The following is a 17,215-nucleotide window of genomic DNA, read 5'->3' on the forward strand; positions in this document are numbered from 1 at the left end:
TTTCTGCATCTAGCTCTGAAAAAATATTTTGGCTTGTAGCAGTGTGTGGGACCTGTTCTATTAGTCCATCTATACTAACCTCCACCAGCTTGCAAATTCAATCAAATTTTTTTCTGCATCAAGCTCTGAAAAAATATTTCGGCTTGCAGCAGTGTGTGGGACTTGTTCTATTAGTCCATCTATACTAACCTCCATCAGGTTGCAAATTCAATATAATTTTTTTATGCATCTAGCTCTGAAAAAATATTTGGGCTTCGGCTTGTAGCAGTGTGTGGGACTTGTTCTATTAGTCCATCTATACTAACCTCCATCAGGTTGCAAATTCAATATAATTTTTTTCTGCATCTTGCTCTGAAAAAATATTTCGGCTTGTAGCAGTGTGTGGGACTTGTTCTATTAGTCCATCTATACTAACCTCCATCAGGTTGCAAATTCAATATCATTTTTTTCTGCATCTAGCTCTGAAAAAATATTTCGGCTTGTAGCAGTGTGTGGGACTTGTTCTATTAGTCCATCTATACTAACCTCCACCAGGTTGCAAATTCAATCAAATTTTTTTCTGCATCAAGCTCTGAAAAAATATTTCGGCTTGCAGCAGTGTGTGGGACTTGTTCTATTAGTCCATCTATACTAACCTCCATCAGGTTGCAAATTCAAAATAATTTTTTTATGCATCTAGCTCTGAAAAAATATTTGGGCTTCGGCTTGTAGCAGTGTGTGGGACTTGTTCTATTAGTCCATCTATACTAACCTCTAGCAGGTTGCAAATTCAATATAATTTTTTTCTGCATCTAGCTCTGAAAAAATATTTGGGCTTCGACTTGTAGCAGTGTGTGGGACTTGTTCTATTAGTCCATCTATACTAACCACCAGCAGGTTGCAAATTCAAAATAATTTTTATCTGCATCTAGCTCTGAAAAAATATTTGGGCTTCGGCTTGTAGCAGTGTGTGGGACTTGTTCTATTAGTCCATCTATACTAACCTCCATCAGGTTGCAAATTTAATATAATTTTTTTCTGCATCTAGCTCTGAAAAAATATTTCGGCTTGTAGCAGTGTGTGGGTCTTGTTCTATTAGTCCATCTATACTAACCTCCACCAGGTTGCAAATTCAATCTAATTTTTATCTGCATCTAGCTCTGAAAAAATATTTGGGCTTCGGCTTGTAGCAGTGTGTGGGACTTGTTCTATTAGTCCATCTATACTAACCTCCATCACGTTGCAAATTCAATATAATTTTTTTCTGCATCTAGCTCTGAAAAAATATTTTGGCTTGTAGCAGTGTGTGGGACTTGTTCTATTAGTCCATCTATACTAACCTCCAGCAGGTTGCAAATTCAAAATAATTTTTATCTGCATCTAGCTCTGAAAAAATATTTGGGCTTCGGCTTGTAGCAGTGTGTGGGACTTGTTCTATTAGTCCATCTATACTAACCTCCATCAGGTTGCAAATTCAATATAATTTTTTTCTGCATCTAGCTCTGAAAAAATATTTCGGCTTGTAGCAGTGTGTGGGCCTTGTTCTATTAGTCCATCTATACTAACCTCCACCAGGTTGCAAATTCAATCCAATTTTTTTCTGCATCTAGCTCTGAAAAAATATTTCAGCTTGTAGCAGTGTGTGGGACTTGTTCTATTAGTCCATCTATACTAACCTCCATCAGGTTGCAAATTCAATATAATTTTTTTCTGCATCCAGCTCTGAAAAATATTTCGGCTTGTAGCAGTGTGTGGGACTTGTTCTATTAGTCCATCTATACTAACCTCCACCAGGTTGCAAATTCAATCTAATTTTTTTCTGCATCTAGCTCTGAAAAAATATTTGGGCTTCGGCTTGTAGCAGTGTGTGGGACTTGTTCTATTAGTCCATCTATACTAACCTCCATCAGGTTGCAAATTCAATATAATTTTTTTCTGCATCCAGCTCTGAAAAAATATTTCGGCTTGTAGCAATGCGTGGGACTTGTTCTATTAGTCCATCTATACTAACCTCCACCAGGTTGCAAATTCAATATCATTTTTTTCTGCATCTAGCTCTGAAAAAATATTTCGGCTTGTAGCAGTGTGTGGGACTTGTTCTATTAGTCCATTTATACTAACCTCCACCAGGTTGCAAAGTCAATTTAATTTTTTTCTGCATCTAGCTCTGAAAAAATATTTCGGCTTGTAGCAGTGTGTGGGACTTGTTCTATTAGTCCATCTATACTAACCTCCACCAGGTTGCAAATTCAAAATAATTTTTATCTGCATCTAGCTCTGAAAAAATATTTCGGCTTGTAGCAGTGTGTGGGACTTGTTCTATTAGTCCATCTATACTAACCTCCACCAGGTTGCAAATTCAATATAATTTTTATCTGCATCTAGCTCTGAAAAAATATTTCGGCTTGTAGCAGTGTGTGGGACTTGTTCTATTAGTCCACCTATACTAACCTCCACCAGGTTGCAAATTCAATCTAATTTTTTTCTGCATCTAGCTCTGAAAAAATATTTCGGCTTGTAGCAGTGTGTGGGACTTGTTCTATTAGTCCATCTATACTAACCTCCACCAGGTTGCAAATTCAATATAATTTTTATCTGCATCAAACCCAGCCAATACTTTTGGGCTAATACCACAGTTTGGCCACTCAGCTCTGCTCGGTTCCCATCCATTGTTTTTTGTGCAAACAACTCCAGAGTTGTGAATTAGTTAACCACCAAAATGAGTGGAAAAAGGCCTGCTGCTGGTGGAAAGGGGAATAGGCGTGTTGGGAAGGGAAAAAAAGGTTGTGTCCGTGGGGTAGGTGTTAAAGCAACAGTAACATCTGCAGAAGAAAGACCATCTTCCAGCCAAACTAAGATGTCTACTTCTTTTAGCGGACAATGTGATAAGATCCCTTTCTTATGGCTACGCCAATCGCTACAAATTCCAGATGAGGCACAAAAACAGCAGGTGCTTCAACGGATATCAAGTGCTCCTTTAAGTGGGCTCTCCTCCACCTCAACTTCAACATCACAAATACTCCAGTCCTCAGAGGTGTCACCCCAATCGCACTTGCTTCCTCACAGCTCCCAAGTCTCCAGCTGCCCGTCTGAGTATGGGGTAGAACAGATGGTTGAGTCTGCAGAGCTGTTTACTCATACTATAGCCTGGGAATCAGAGGTCGGCTCCAGAGCTTCTGTGAATCCAGACGAGGAAATGATCTGCACTGATACCCAGAATCTTTATGAGTCGGATCCAGGACCAGACGCAGAAGGTTCTGACCATAATGTAGACCCTCGTTCCCAAACTGTAACTTCTGTTGGTGGAGACAATGAGGAAGATGATGATGAGACTCAAATACCTGATTGGAGCGACAACTTTCATTTTTTGTCAGGGCAGGAAGAGGTTGGCTCTGAGGACGACGGGTGTGATAACACACAGGGTGATGATGACGAGGTTGGAGATCCCACTTACTGTCAACCCACAGTCAGCCAAGAGATGAGGTCAGCAGAGGAGGTGGAGGAGGATGCTAGTGACGACGAGGTCAGGTTGCGCCTTCCTGGACAGAGACGTAGTACTGGAAGCACGTCAACAACTGCATCCTCAAACACAACTCTGCCTCTGACCACAAGTCGTGGTGGCTCTTCAGGTCGCATGGGTGCTAAGCCTTGCATAGCTTGGACATTTTTTCAGATCGATAAAGATGACCCAACTCGTGTTATCTGTAATATTTGTCAGCAAAAGCTAAGTAGAGGCCAAAAAATACATAGTTTGAGTACTTCATGCATGAATCGGCACATGGATATGAAGCATAAGTTGCAGTGGGAAGCTCACTGTGCTACAATGCGGCCTAGCCGGCCGGGCCAACCACCGTCTGCCACATCTAGTGCATCTGCGGCCTCTTCATCCTCTGTGACTGGGGAGACAGCAGTCACACCTGTTTTGGGACGCAGACCTGCCACCTCTTTACCCGCAACAGCCAGCGTGATTGGCAGGTCATCATTTTCTTTGGAGGTGGAAACACCAGCTGGTGTTCAGCGCTGTCCGACATCGATAGCACCACCTTTAGATCAAGGCAACCTAACATATCCGCCTGCATCTTCCTCACAGACCGGCAGTTTGCCGGGGACACCCTTCTCAACCCGGTCTACAGCCAGCACAACAGCCAGCCCTCGGTCCCTCAGATGTGGACAAGTAAAAGACCATTTCCTCCTAGCCATGAGAAAGCTAAGAGGTTGAATTTCACCATCTGCAAGCTCTTGGCTACAGAAATGCTTCCTTTCCGCCTGGTGGACACAGAGGATTTTCGAGACCTTATGTCCGTCGCAGTGCCCCAGTACCAGATGCCCAGTCGGCACTACTTCTCAAAGAAAGGTGTGCCTGCGCTACACCAGCAGGTCGCACACAACATCACCGCTTCTTTGAGAAACTCTGTGTGTGACAGGGTGCATTTCACCACAGACACTTGGACGAGTAGGCATGGACATTGGCGTTACATGTCACTGACTGGGCACTGGGTAACTATGGTGACAGCAGGACAAGGGGCTGCTGTCCAAGTCTTGCCATCCCCACGAGTTGTGCGTCAATCCTCTTTATCTCAAAGTTCCTCCACTGCTTCTGCCTCCTCAACCTCCTCTCGGTCCTCCACCTGCACCCAAAGCCTGTCTGGTCATGCCACAAGCTTTCTAACTGCGCAGAAGGGATCCTGCACACCTCCTTACTATGCTGGCAGCAGGGCTCAACGTCATCAGGCGGTTTTTACTTTGAAATGTCTGGGAAATGTGAGTCACACAGCTGAGGAGTTGTGGTCAGCTCTGGAGAACCAGTGTCATGAATGGTTGTCTCCACTGGACCTGAAACCATGGAAGGCCGTGTGCAACAATGCTGCAAACATCGGTGCGGCCCTTCGCCGGGGCAATGTCACACACGTGCCTTGTATGGCTCACGTGTTGAACCTGGTTATCCAGCAATTTTTAGCCCACTATCCCGGACTAGATGGCCTTCTGCAGAGGGCACGGTCGCTGTGTGCTCACTTCCGCCGTTCGCATCCCGCAGCTCAGCGACTTACATCTCTACAGAAGTCGTTGGGCCTGCCACTTCACCGGCTAAAATGCGATGTGCCTACCTGGTGGAATTCAACTCTGCACATGTTGTAGCGACTGTGGCAGCACCGACAAGCCCTGGTGCAATACGTTGTGATGTATAGCCTGGGCCAACGAGATCCAGAGGTGGGGCAAATCACTCTGGAGGAGTGGTCTCAGATCAGGGACCTATGCACCCTTCTGCACAGTTTTGAAATGGCGACGAAGATGTTTAGTGCTGATGATGCCATTATCAGCATGACTATTCCGGTAATTTACATGCTGGAGCACATGTTAAACAGAATTCGGAGTCAGGTGGTGGCACAAGAGGAGGTGTAGGAAGTAGAGGAGGAGGAGTTGTATGCGGAAGTGTTAACATCTGCAAGGTCCAGACGGTCGGCAGCACCAAGGCGGCAGGCATGTGAGGGTGGGGGAGATGGTTTTACCAGGGTGCATGGTAGCAGCCAAACTAGTGAGGAAGGTGCAGGAGCCCAGGAAGAAGTGGAGGACAAACTGATGGAACACTCATCAGATGAGGGAGACCTTGATCACATTTCTGTTGTGCGAGGTTGAGGGGAGAGGGCAGAGGAAGGAAGCATGATTCTTACCTCGCCACCAACACAACAGGGACTTGGTGCTCCTGGATGCGCAAGACACATGAGTGCCTTCTTGCTGCACTACCTGCAACATGACCCTCGAATTGTGAGAATTAGAAATAATCCTGACTACTGGGTTGCCACACTGTTAGATCCCCGGTACAAAAGTAAATTTGCAGAAATTATTCCTGCCATAGAAAGAGATGCACGCATGCAGGAGTATCAGCAGAGACTGTTGCAGAATCTTACATGTGCTTTTCCCCAAAACACTAGTGGTGCACGTAGTGAATCTCACAGTTCCAACTTGCCAACCGTGGGACCGTCGAGTGTTCAGCACTCAAAACGTAACAGAAACACAGTATCTGCTGGTAACATCACTTTTGCGCAATCATTTCACCACTTTTTTAGCCCATCCTTTGCAAGGCCACAGGAGACAAGAAGTCTGACACATAGTCAATGCCTAGAGACGATGGTACAGGAGTATCTCCAAGTAAACATTGAAGCCATGACTGTGTCACTGGACCCTTGCTCTTTTTGGGCTTCCAATCTGGATAAATGGCCGGAGCTCGCCACTTACATACGCCTTGGAGATCTTTTCATGCCCCGCAGCCAGCGTTCTCTCTGAACGTGTGTTCAGCGCTGCTGGTGGTGTGCTGACAGATAAGCGCACGCGGCTCTCCACTGATAATGTAGACAGACTCACGTTCATAAAGATGAACAAAGCATGGATCAGAAACGACTTTTCTACCCCTGTGTCATCCTGGGGATAGTAAAAGCTTGATGATTTGTTAAAATCACCTCACCAACCATTTTAAGCTTTCAAATTACTAATCATGTTTATCTGTATCTTGGCTGGAAAATAATTTGGGCCTTGTAGCAGTGTGCAGTACTGATTCTATTAGGCCATCTATACTAAACTCCACCAGATTTAAAATTACTAATCATGTTTATCTGTATCTTGGCAGGAAAATAATTTGGGCTTTGTAGCAGTTTGCAGTACTGATTCTATTAGGCCATCTATACTAAGCTCCACCAGCTTTCAAATTAATAATAATTTTTAGCTCCATCTAGCCCGGAAAATAATTTTGGGGCTCCCAGATGCGCAAGACACATGAGTGCCTTCTTACTGCACTACCTGCAACATGACCCTCAGATTGTCAGAATTCGAAGTAATCCTGACTACTGGGTTGCCACACTCTTAGATCCCCCACACTCTTCGATCAACCTTTTCATTTTAATAAAGAACAAAAAAATTTTTGAAATTATAAGCATTAGCAGGTTATTACAAACTGAAATCAAACAGTTTTCAACTCAAAACTTTATTCTAGGTGATGTTACATTTGCGCATAGTACCCCTTGTTCGAAAGGAGCTTCTGAACTCTCTATTCCATTGAATTTGTCAGGTTTTGGATGGTTTCTGCTTCAATTGTTTTGCATGAGGACAGAATACCCTCCCAGAGCTGTTGCTTAGATGTGAACTGCCTCCTGCCATCATAGACACTCCTTTTGATGATGCTCCAGAGGTTCTGAATTGGGTTGAGGTCAGGGGAGCATGGGGGTCATATCATAAGTTTGTCCCCTTTTATGCCCATATCAGCCAGAGATGCAGATGTGTTGTGTGCAGCATGAGACGGTGCATTATCATGCATGAAAATGATCTTGCTGCGGAATACACGGTTCTTCTTCTTGAACCATGGCAGGGAGTGCTGTTTGAGAAACTCCACATACATTATGGAGTTCATCTTTACCCCTTCAGGGATCCTAAAGGGGCCGACAATCTCTCTCCTCATGATTCCAGCCCAAAACATTACTCCACCTCCTCCTTGTTGGCGCCGTAGCCGTGTTTGCATGGGGTGTCCATCAACCAGCCATCCTCCACTCCATCCATCTGGACCATCGAGCGTTGCACGGCACTCATCGGTGAACAAAACAGTTTTGAAGTCAGTCTTCATGTATTGTTTGGCCCACTGGAGCCATTTCTGCTTGTGTGCAGTGGATAGAGGAGGTCGACAGGATGGCTTACGCACAGCTGCAAACCTCTGAAGGACTCTGCATCTTGTTGTTCGGGGGACGTTGGAGGCACCAGCAGCTTCAAAAACTTGTCTGCTGCTATGACAAGGCTTTTTTGCCGCTGCTCTTTTAACCTGACGTAATTGCCTGTAGGAAAGAGTCCTCAATTTTCCCTTATCAGCACGCACACGTGTGTACTGTGAATCAGCTTCATACTTCTTGATTGTGCGATTATCAGGGTGAAGGGTCTTGGCAATGTTGATTGTAGTCATGCCTTGACCGAAACACTCCACAATTTGTTGCTTCTCAGCAGCAGACACATTCTTTTTCTTTCCCATTTTGGCAGAAAATGTAGGCTGCTTAATAATGTGGGACAGCCTACTTAAGTAGTCTTGCCTTTCATTGGACACACCTGCCAAACTAATTAGCACAGGTGTCTGCAATTGCTTACAGTGATATAAAGAGCCCTGACACACATCACAATCAATGAGTTTAACTGACAAACAAAAAAATTCTTACCTTATCACTCCTAAACACTTTTTGCATAATAATTTGGAACACAGTGTACATGTGCTTTTCCACAAAACACCAGTGGTTCACGTAGTGAATCTTACAGTTCTAACTTGCCAACCGTGGTCTGTATGGAGTTGTTCAATAAAGGGCCCCAAATTAAGATAACATAGACGGGAGAGGTCTCTATGAATACGAATTCCTAAGTATTTGATACCCTGTGAGGGCCAGGCAAAGGGAAAGTTGGACTGGATGGAATCCTGTATGGATTTGGGGAGGGAGACATCGAGGGCCTCAGACTTCGCTGCATTGATTTTAAAATTTGACCATGTAACAAAGTGATCTATTTCAGCCACAACAGCAGGGATGGATATATGTGATTGAGTGATGTATACTAGGAGATCATCAGCAAATGCAGAGCACTTGTACTCGGTGCCTCCCACCTCAATCCACCTAATATTGGGGTTATGGCGAATTGATGAGAGCAGGTGCTCCGTCACTAGGATGTATAAGAGAGGGGACAGAGCACATCCCTGCCTTGTCCCATTGGTGATTATGAAAGGTGATGAAAATGTTCCATTTATCTTCAGCCTAGGTGACGTATTGCGATACAGGGCTGTGATTTTGGCTATAAAAGGGTCCCCTAGACCCCTACCCCAAGCTTTTTAAGAGAATAATATATGGCGTGCCAGGAGACTCTATGGAATGCTTTCTCAGCATCCAACGAGAGTATCTAATTACAAATTTTTAACTGAATCTAGCCCAGGAAATACTTTGTGCCTAGTAGCAGTGTCTGCTAGTTAGCGGATTATCCCAGCTGTTAAGCAAGCTACACCACCTGTAGTTTGGACACTTAATTTTTTCAAAGGAAATGGTTCGGGCCCCCGGGACACTCAGTGAAGAGCATCGGGGAGGCACCCCAAGGCATAGGGGCTGGGACTGGCGGTAGGACGCCTTGCGGTGGACCGCCGAGCTTGATCCTTATAAAAGCTTTTGAACTGCAGCAGCTTTAGTGGACACTACTGGAGCTGGAATTACGCGGCTGCTGGCATGAGACTTGCCCTCCAATAGATCCTTGTAAAAGGATTTAAAGTGTACTCATTCAAATTAGAGAGACAATTTAAATTAAAAAGATTAGACCTGCCTCCACCGCAGGGGGGCTCGCTCGACCCACCAGCGGACAGGCACCAGTATTGGTAGAGGGGGGCTGGCCGTCAGGGTCCACCGCTGCTCTGGCAGAAAGCCGGCGACACGGAGGTCGCACGGGCAGGAACGGACTGGCCATGTCGGCTTCACACTTTTTTGATTTTAGAAGGGCATGACATGCCTATATCTGTGTCTCCCCCTCCTTTTACTCCTCCACCTCTTTTCTTTTCGCATGACTCTATGTACTTGTCACTTTTCCATGTGTTAGTTGTGTCTTCTGAGCATTTTGTCAGCTTTTGGACACCTTTGAAGGTGTTTTCTATGTGTTTCTATGTGTTTTTGTTTGCCTGCCATTGGTTTTAACGGTGTTCGAAGGTGTTCTACGAACAGTTCGACGAACAGTTCGGCGAACATACGGGTGTTCGACGAACCGAACTCGAACACTACGGGGGTGGCTCAACACTAATTATTAACATAGTGGTACACCATACAAAAAAGAGAGAATTACGTGCGCTAATAGGCATATAGGTTGCTTCAAAATTTAGACATAAAAGCAACCAATTAGGACAAAAGGTCCTCTATCCATTATATCCTCTAAGTTAGCAATAAGAAAATAAGGCAACAGACAATGCAAAGATATAATGTTGTAAAAAAGGGCGGGATATTGGCAGCCAAGCACAGGGAAAAATACTTGAAATAGACTATAAAATTAATAGTATCCTCATAGGGAGTAAATATGTCAATGCTGCAATTCATATGTGAAGATCATGCAGAGTATTCCAAGGATATGTATAGTCATATTTCCAAAAAAATAGTGCCAAAATTGCAGTTGTCCTAAGTCTAAGGAGGAGTGGACAGAGGTCAATAGTCAATATATCAGTTATTCATGTCATCTCATACCTGTGGGTAGTAGGCCAGCCGTGTAGCGTAAACCCCGACGTGCGTTTTGGACCGCCGTCCGTCGTCAGGGGTTGATGTTAATAGAGTGTACATGCTTTAAATAGGGGAATCGGTGGTTTGATGCATGGATGGAGGGAGGAGCGTAGTATAATGTCCGGGGCACGTCTCAATGTTCACATGCCAAGGGTCTGCGTTCCAAGGTAGCGAAAGGAGAAGGGAATGTATCACGTAAGTGAGACGGTCGCGCTTTGCGGTTCAACCACCGGAAGTTTTGCATTCCAGCAAAACGGAAGGGGGCGTTCCAATGACCGGAAGAGGGAAGGATTATGTGTTGCAGTTCAAATAACAGGAGTTCTGTGTTCCAGCAAGGTGAAGAGGGAAGTGTCAATAAAGGGGCATATATGTGAGCTATAGGACAGGTGACAAAAGTGCAATCTGGAAAAATAGAATACCTGGGACGGGAATCGTTGGCGCATGCGCCGTCAGGAGGGACGGGAGGCGGCCACCCCTGCGTCAAGACGATCAATCGCCTCGGAATTAATCCGAGCGATCGATCGCCCCAAGATACAGGGGCGGCAGCCCATCGGACCACAGACGGGGGATGCGCACACCAGAACCCAGTATATTAGAAATAAGAATTTATATCATAAAGGACACGTTAGCCCTATAGCCACAATTGGGTCACAATGTTAGTAAAAAGCATAAAGACATATTATGTAAAACTATGAGTGCCAATAAAAAGGGGGGACAGTGTAAAAATATATATATATATATATATAAGATAAGTGATAAAATGCAGGAATGCTAATATCAGGGACATATATAACAGTAATAAAAAAGAGCCTTATGATCAAGGCAGAGATATGCCTAAATATAAAATGTGAATGCCAGTATCCCGCCCTTTTTTACAACATTATATCTTTGCATTGTCTGTTGCCTTATTTTCTTCTTGCTAACTTAGAGGATATGATGGATAGAGGACCTTTTGTCCTAATTGGTTGCTTTTATGTCTAAATTTTGAAGCAACCTATATGCCTATTAGCGTACGTAATTCTCTCTTTTTTGTATGGTGTACCACTATGTTAATAATAAAGGTATTTTATCATCTATAAATTGTCCTTCTATTCTTCATTGATCTAGGGACTGGATGCTCGGTTGTTCTTCTCTTCTTTTAGTGCATTTATACTGAATGGTCTGCCATTCTATGGTCCTTGTGCTGATCTCCATTAATTGGATTTTATGCCAGAGACTGGATTCTAATATACATTCCATGTTATATATACTTTTTTTCGGTGGTTCTTTCTCTTTTGCCATTCTTCCTTGCAGATTCTCTCCAGTTCCGTCAGGTTGGATGGTGAACGTTGGTGGACAGGCATTTTCAGGTCTCTCCAGAGGTGCTCAATTGGGTTTAGGTCAGGGCTCTGGCTGGGCCAGTCAAGAATGGTCAGAGTTGTTCTGAAGCCACTCCTTTGTTATTTTAGCTGTGTGCTTAGGGTCATTGTCTTGTTGGAAGGTGAACCTTCAGCCAAGTCTGAGGTCCAGAGCACTCTGGAAGAGGTTTTCATCCAGGATATCTCTGTACTTGGCCGCATTCATGTTTCCTTCAATTGCAACCAGTCGTCCTGTCCCTGCAGCTGAAAAACACCCCCATAGCATGATGCTGCCACCACCACTTTTGGGATTGTATTGGGCAGGTGATGAGCAGTGCCTGGTTTTCTCCACACATACCGCTTAGAATTATCACCAAAAAGTTGTATCTTCGTCTCATCAGACCAGAGAATCTTATTTCTCATAGTCTGGGAGTCCTTCATGTGTTTTTGAGCAAACTCTATGTGGGCTTTCATATGTCATGCACTGGGGAGAGGCTTCCGTCAGGCCACTCTGCCATAAAGGCCCGACTGGTGGAGGGCTGCAGTGATAGTTGACGTTGTGGAACTTTCTCCCATCTTCCTACTGCATCTCTGGAGCTCAGCCACAATGATCTTGGGGTTCTTCTTTACCTCTCTCATCAAGGCTCTCCTCCCACGATTGCTCAGTTTGGCTAGATGGCCAGGTCTAGGAAGACTTCTGGTGGTCCCAAACTTCTTCCACTTAAGGATTATGGAGGCCACTGTGCTCTTAGGAACCTTGAGTAATGCAGAAATTCTTTGGTGACCTTGGCCAGATCTGTGCCTTGCCACAATTCTGTCTCTGAGCTCCTTGGGCAGTTCCTTTGAGCGCATGATTCTCATTTGCTCTGACATGCACTGTGAGCTGTGAGGTCTTCTATAGACAGGTGTGTGCCTTTCCAAATCAAGTCCTATCAGTTTAATTAAACACAGCTGGACTCCAATGAAGGAGTAGAACCATCTCAAGGAGGATCACAAGGAAATGGACAACATGTGACTTAAATATGAGTGTCTGAGCAAAGGGTCTGAATACTTATGACCATGTGATATTTCAGTTTTTCTTTTTTAATAAATTTGCAAAAATTTCTACATTTCTGTTTTTTTTCAGTCAAGATGGGGTGCAGAGTGTACATTAATGAGAAAAAAAATGAACTTTAGAATTTACCAAATGGCTACAATGAAACAAAGAGTGAAAAATGTAATGGGGTCTGAATACTTTCCGTACCCACTGTATATACAGGTGCATCTCACTAAATTAGAATATCATCTAAAAGTTAATTTATTTCTGTTCTTCAATACAAAAAGACTTTTGTGTTTTCATTGGCTGTAAGCCATAATCATCAACATTAACAAATGTTTATAATGACTCTATATAATACATGAGTTTCACTTTTTGTATTGAAGAACTGAAATAAATTAACTTTTTGATGATATTCTAATTTAGTGAGATGCACCTGTATATATATATATATATATATATTGTGGAGTTTCTACTCATTTGGGTGTGTCGGGAGGCAAACAGGAAGCATGTTCCTTTAAATGTCCATGTCAGTTTATTACTCTATGTTCTACATGGAAGTTGAAATCCTGTAGGGCTAAAAAAAAGCAGGTGACCCTAGCATTTTTCCCTTTTTTTTCCCTCATCCATCTGAGTGGGGCATGGTCGGATACCAATCTAAACTTTCATCCTAACAGATAGTACCGTAATGGGTCCACCGCCCACTTTATGGCCAAACACTCCTTCTCTATGACAGAATAATTTGTCTTGCACGAGGACAGCTTCCTACTCAGGTAGAGAACAGGGTGCTCCTCCCCGTGTATCTCCTGGGAAAGGACTGCTCCTAAACTGATATCTGAGGCATCTGTTTGGAGTATAAATTCTTTCTTGCAATCAGGGGCAACCAGGATAGGTTGCCTACACAGAGCCACTTTCATTTCTTGAAAGGCCATCTCCACCTCTGCAGTCCACTTGGCCATGGCTGATTTTGCCCCTTTAAGGAGGTCACTCAAGGGTGTGGCCATCACGGTGCAGTTTGGGATGAACCTTCTGTAGTATCCCACGATTCCCATAAAGGCTCTACCTTGCTTCTTCAACAGCGGTCTCGGCCAAGTTTGGATTGCTTCCACTTTAGTGATTTGGGGCTTGATCTCGACTCTACCCACTACATATCCCAAGTATTTGGCTTCTTCTTTCTCCATGGCACATGCTTTCAGATTTATTTAAAACTCTGCCTTCCTTAGAGCATCAAACACCGCCTGGACCTTTTCCAGATGACTTTCCTAGTCTGGGCTGAAGATTACAATATCGTCCAGGTATGCAGTGGCGTATTTCTTATGGGGCACAAGGATTCGATCCATGGCTCTCTGAAACGTGGCAGGGCCCCTCTGCAGTCCAAACAGTGTCCGGACATATTGGAAGCATCCGTCTGACATAGAAAACACAGTCTTCTCCTTGGCTTCCTGTGACATGGGGATCTGTCAATATCCCTTCGTCAAATCCAAGGTGGTTATGTACCTTGCTGGCCCAAGTCTCTCGATCAGCTCATTGACACGCGGCATCAGATATGCGTCGAATTTGGAGACCTCATTCAATTTCCGATAGTCATTACAGAACCTCCATTCGCCATCAGGTTTTGGGACCAGGACAATCGGGCTCAACCAACCACTCTTGGATTCCTCAATGACCCTGAGTTTCAGCATACGACTCACTTCTTAGGAGATCAATTCCTGATGGGCCTCAGGAATTCGATAGGGATTCAAATTCACCCGCACATGTGGCTCCATCAGAACCTCGTGTTCTATGACCTTCCTCCGCATACTCTTCAGAGTTTTGTTGAACCTCTCCACGAGGCCATCTGTCTGAGGATGGTATACTGATGTTCTCAGTTGAGAGATTTACAGGATCTTACACAATTCCCTCATCACCTTACTCATAAAGGGTGTTCCTTGGTTGGTCAGGATTTCCCTTGGTAACCCTGTCCGGGAGAAAACATGGACCAATTTGCGAGCTATGCTCTTGGTGGAGGAGTTTCTCAGAGGGATCGCTTCAGGATAGTGGATGGCATAGTCCAAGGTGACCAATATATATTGATGCCCACGAGCAGATTTAACCAGGGGACCGACCAATTCCATAGCAATTTTCTTGAACGGCACTTCAATAATGGGCAAGGTCACAAGGGGACTTCGAAAGTGAGAGGTAGGGGCGGTTACCTGGCACGTAGGACAGGACCTGCAATACTTTAACATTTCTCGGGGACATCCGGGTCAATAGAACCTCTGCACGATCCGTTCCTGTGTTTTTTCCACTCCCAGATGTCCTCCGAAGACATGTGAATGGACCATGTCCTTCACCCTCCGTCTATAGGGCCCTGGCACCAATAACTGTTCCATAAGTTCCTCCCTCACTTTCGTAACCCGGTACAACAACTCCCCACTCAACATAAAATAGGGAAATATTGTGTCAGCCCCCCGCTCCTGTGAAATCTCATTTATGACAGTGACATTGTTAAAGGCTTCCCTCAGAGTTAGGTTCCTATGTTGGGCAGACCCAAAATTCTCGCTGGTCACCCCTAACTCAGGAATGTCAGACTCAGGGGACACTACCTCATCATCCCCCACAAGAACGCAAAAGGTAAACCAGTCTGACTCTGGGTGTGGTGATACCTCTTCAGGTTTCACTGTTTTTTTATCCGAGCCAGCGAACCCTGAACCCTTCCCCCCAGATCCCAAAACAAACAAACGTCCCAGCCTATAATAATGCGGTGCAACAAGTCCTGGATGACGCTGACCTCGTGGGACTCAGTACTATAGACCATTTCAATGTCCACTCTGGCCATGGGGTAGTCCTTAGCTTCACCATGAATGCATCGTACGCCAACTGGGATCAGTTGGAGAGGAAGTGTGGCCCTCACAAGGGTCACCAGACTCTCAGAGCCCAGAGTCTAGCAGTCCCGTTACCTGCCAACCATTTAACTTCACGGGACATGCTTGTGGCCCCTTTCTGAGTGGAAAGTTAACACTGCAGGCCAGATATGCATAATATGAACAGCGACGTCCTAGACTGCAGTCCATTTGCTCGGGGTCAGGGGACAATTGGTGGCTATATGTCCTGAGCCATGGCACTTCCAGCAAATAATATCACCCATAGGGACCTTGGGCATTACCTTCCCCGCCCCTTTGGACCTTGGATGCCCCACCCCCTTTTTGGGCCACCACCCCCTGTTGTTGTCAACAGTATGGAGTGGGCTGCCTTCCCAAGGAACCCTCAACCCCCTGATAACTTTCGACCAGTCCAATCAGTTGATCGGCATTCTGGGGATCACCCTGGACACCCCAAGTCTGCATTGGCCTTGGCAGGGAATGCACAAACCAGTCAATCACCACTCGCTCTACCATCTGCGCAGGAGTAGAGGACTCCAGCTGCAGACATTTTTTGACCAGGTGCAAAAGGTCAAACATTTGGGAGTGAGAGGGTTAGTTCCGGTAATACGCCCAGCGGTGGACCCACTGTGCCCTGACAGTCATTTTCACCCCCAAGCGCGCCAGAATTTCCGTTTTTAGCTTGCCATACTCTTTGGCGTCCTGCAAGGCCAAGTCATAATAAGCCTTCTGGGGCTCTCCCATCAAGTATGGCACCAGTACCTCTGACCACTGCTTTGGCAGAAGTCTCTTCTGCGACCCTTTCAAACACTGTCAAAAAGGCCTCTATATCATCCCCTGGGGTCATTTTCTGCAGGGCTCCTCTTACCGCCTTCCAGATGGAAAAGTCGCCCACTGACCTTGAGGGGCTGTCGCCGTGCCACGAATCGCCTCTGTGAGCAAATCGATTTGCTGCTGCTGTTGACAGTGCTGGTCCTGTTGGAGCTGATGCTGAAGCTGGAGCTGCTGCATAAGCAGCTTACTTGTCTCTTGTTGCGTCATTTGTTGCAGCTGCTCCCTGGGCTGCTGTAATAATTGCTGGTGCTGCTGATGTGCCTACTGAGCTTTCACAAGATGTTTAAGCAGGTCCTCCATCTTGAATGTAGCAGTCAAACGTATCTGCTGGGAACGCTGCCTGCACTACTAACACCAATTGTGGGGTTTCTACTCACTTGGGTGCATCGGGAGGCAAACAGGAAGCATGTTTCTTTAAATGTCCATGTCGGTTAACTGCTTCTTAAACCAGACAAAAGCAAAAGGAAAACAAACAGCCTTTAGTTCAGGCAAAAAAAGTAAAGAGTCCTTAAGGCAAAGTCTCTGGTTAGCCCATCCTGTGGGCACACAGGCTGGATAGCATCCAATTCACTGGCTCAGTTGGGAGACCACAAAACATAGGAGGCCTTCTCCCTCCAAACACACAGACCATGTGCCAAACAACGGCCTCCATTTTATATCTTAACTACACCCAGAGGTGAAGTATGCGGGTAGCTAGACCCGCCTATTAGTGATGAGAAAGCATGCTCGCTACTGCTCGGTGCTCGCCCGAGCATCTCAGTATTTCCGGGTTGCTCGGGCGGGAACTCGGGTCCCCTCCCTGCATGTTTGGTGTTCTTTAGAGAGCCAATGAACATGCAGGAATTGCCTGCCATGCACTGTAATGCCGTAGCCATGTTGGTTGTGGGCATTACAGTGATTGGCTGGCCACAC

General features: G+C 45.2%; 1 protein-coding gene across 1 annotated transcript in view; it reads left to right on the plus strand.

The window, feature by feature from the left end:
• Nucleotides 1–17,215, plus strand: part of RNF128 (ring finger protein 128) — a 278,328-nt gene that overhangs the window by 110,762 nt on the left and 150,351 nt on the right. The gene's annotated exons all lie outside the window — the stretch shown is intronic.

Source organism: Phyllobates terribilis, unplaced genomic scaffold (assembly GCF_046119375.1).
Source record: "Phyllobates terribilis strain yellow unplaced genomic scaffold, ASM4611937v1 Scaffold_7__3_contigs__length_470593459, whole genome shotgun sequence".
Classification (NCBI taxonomy): Eukaryota; Metazoa; Chordata; class Amphibia; order Anura; family Dendrobatidae; genus Phyllobates; species Phyllobates terribilis.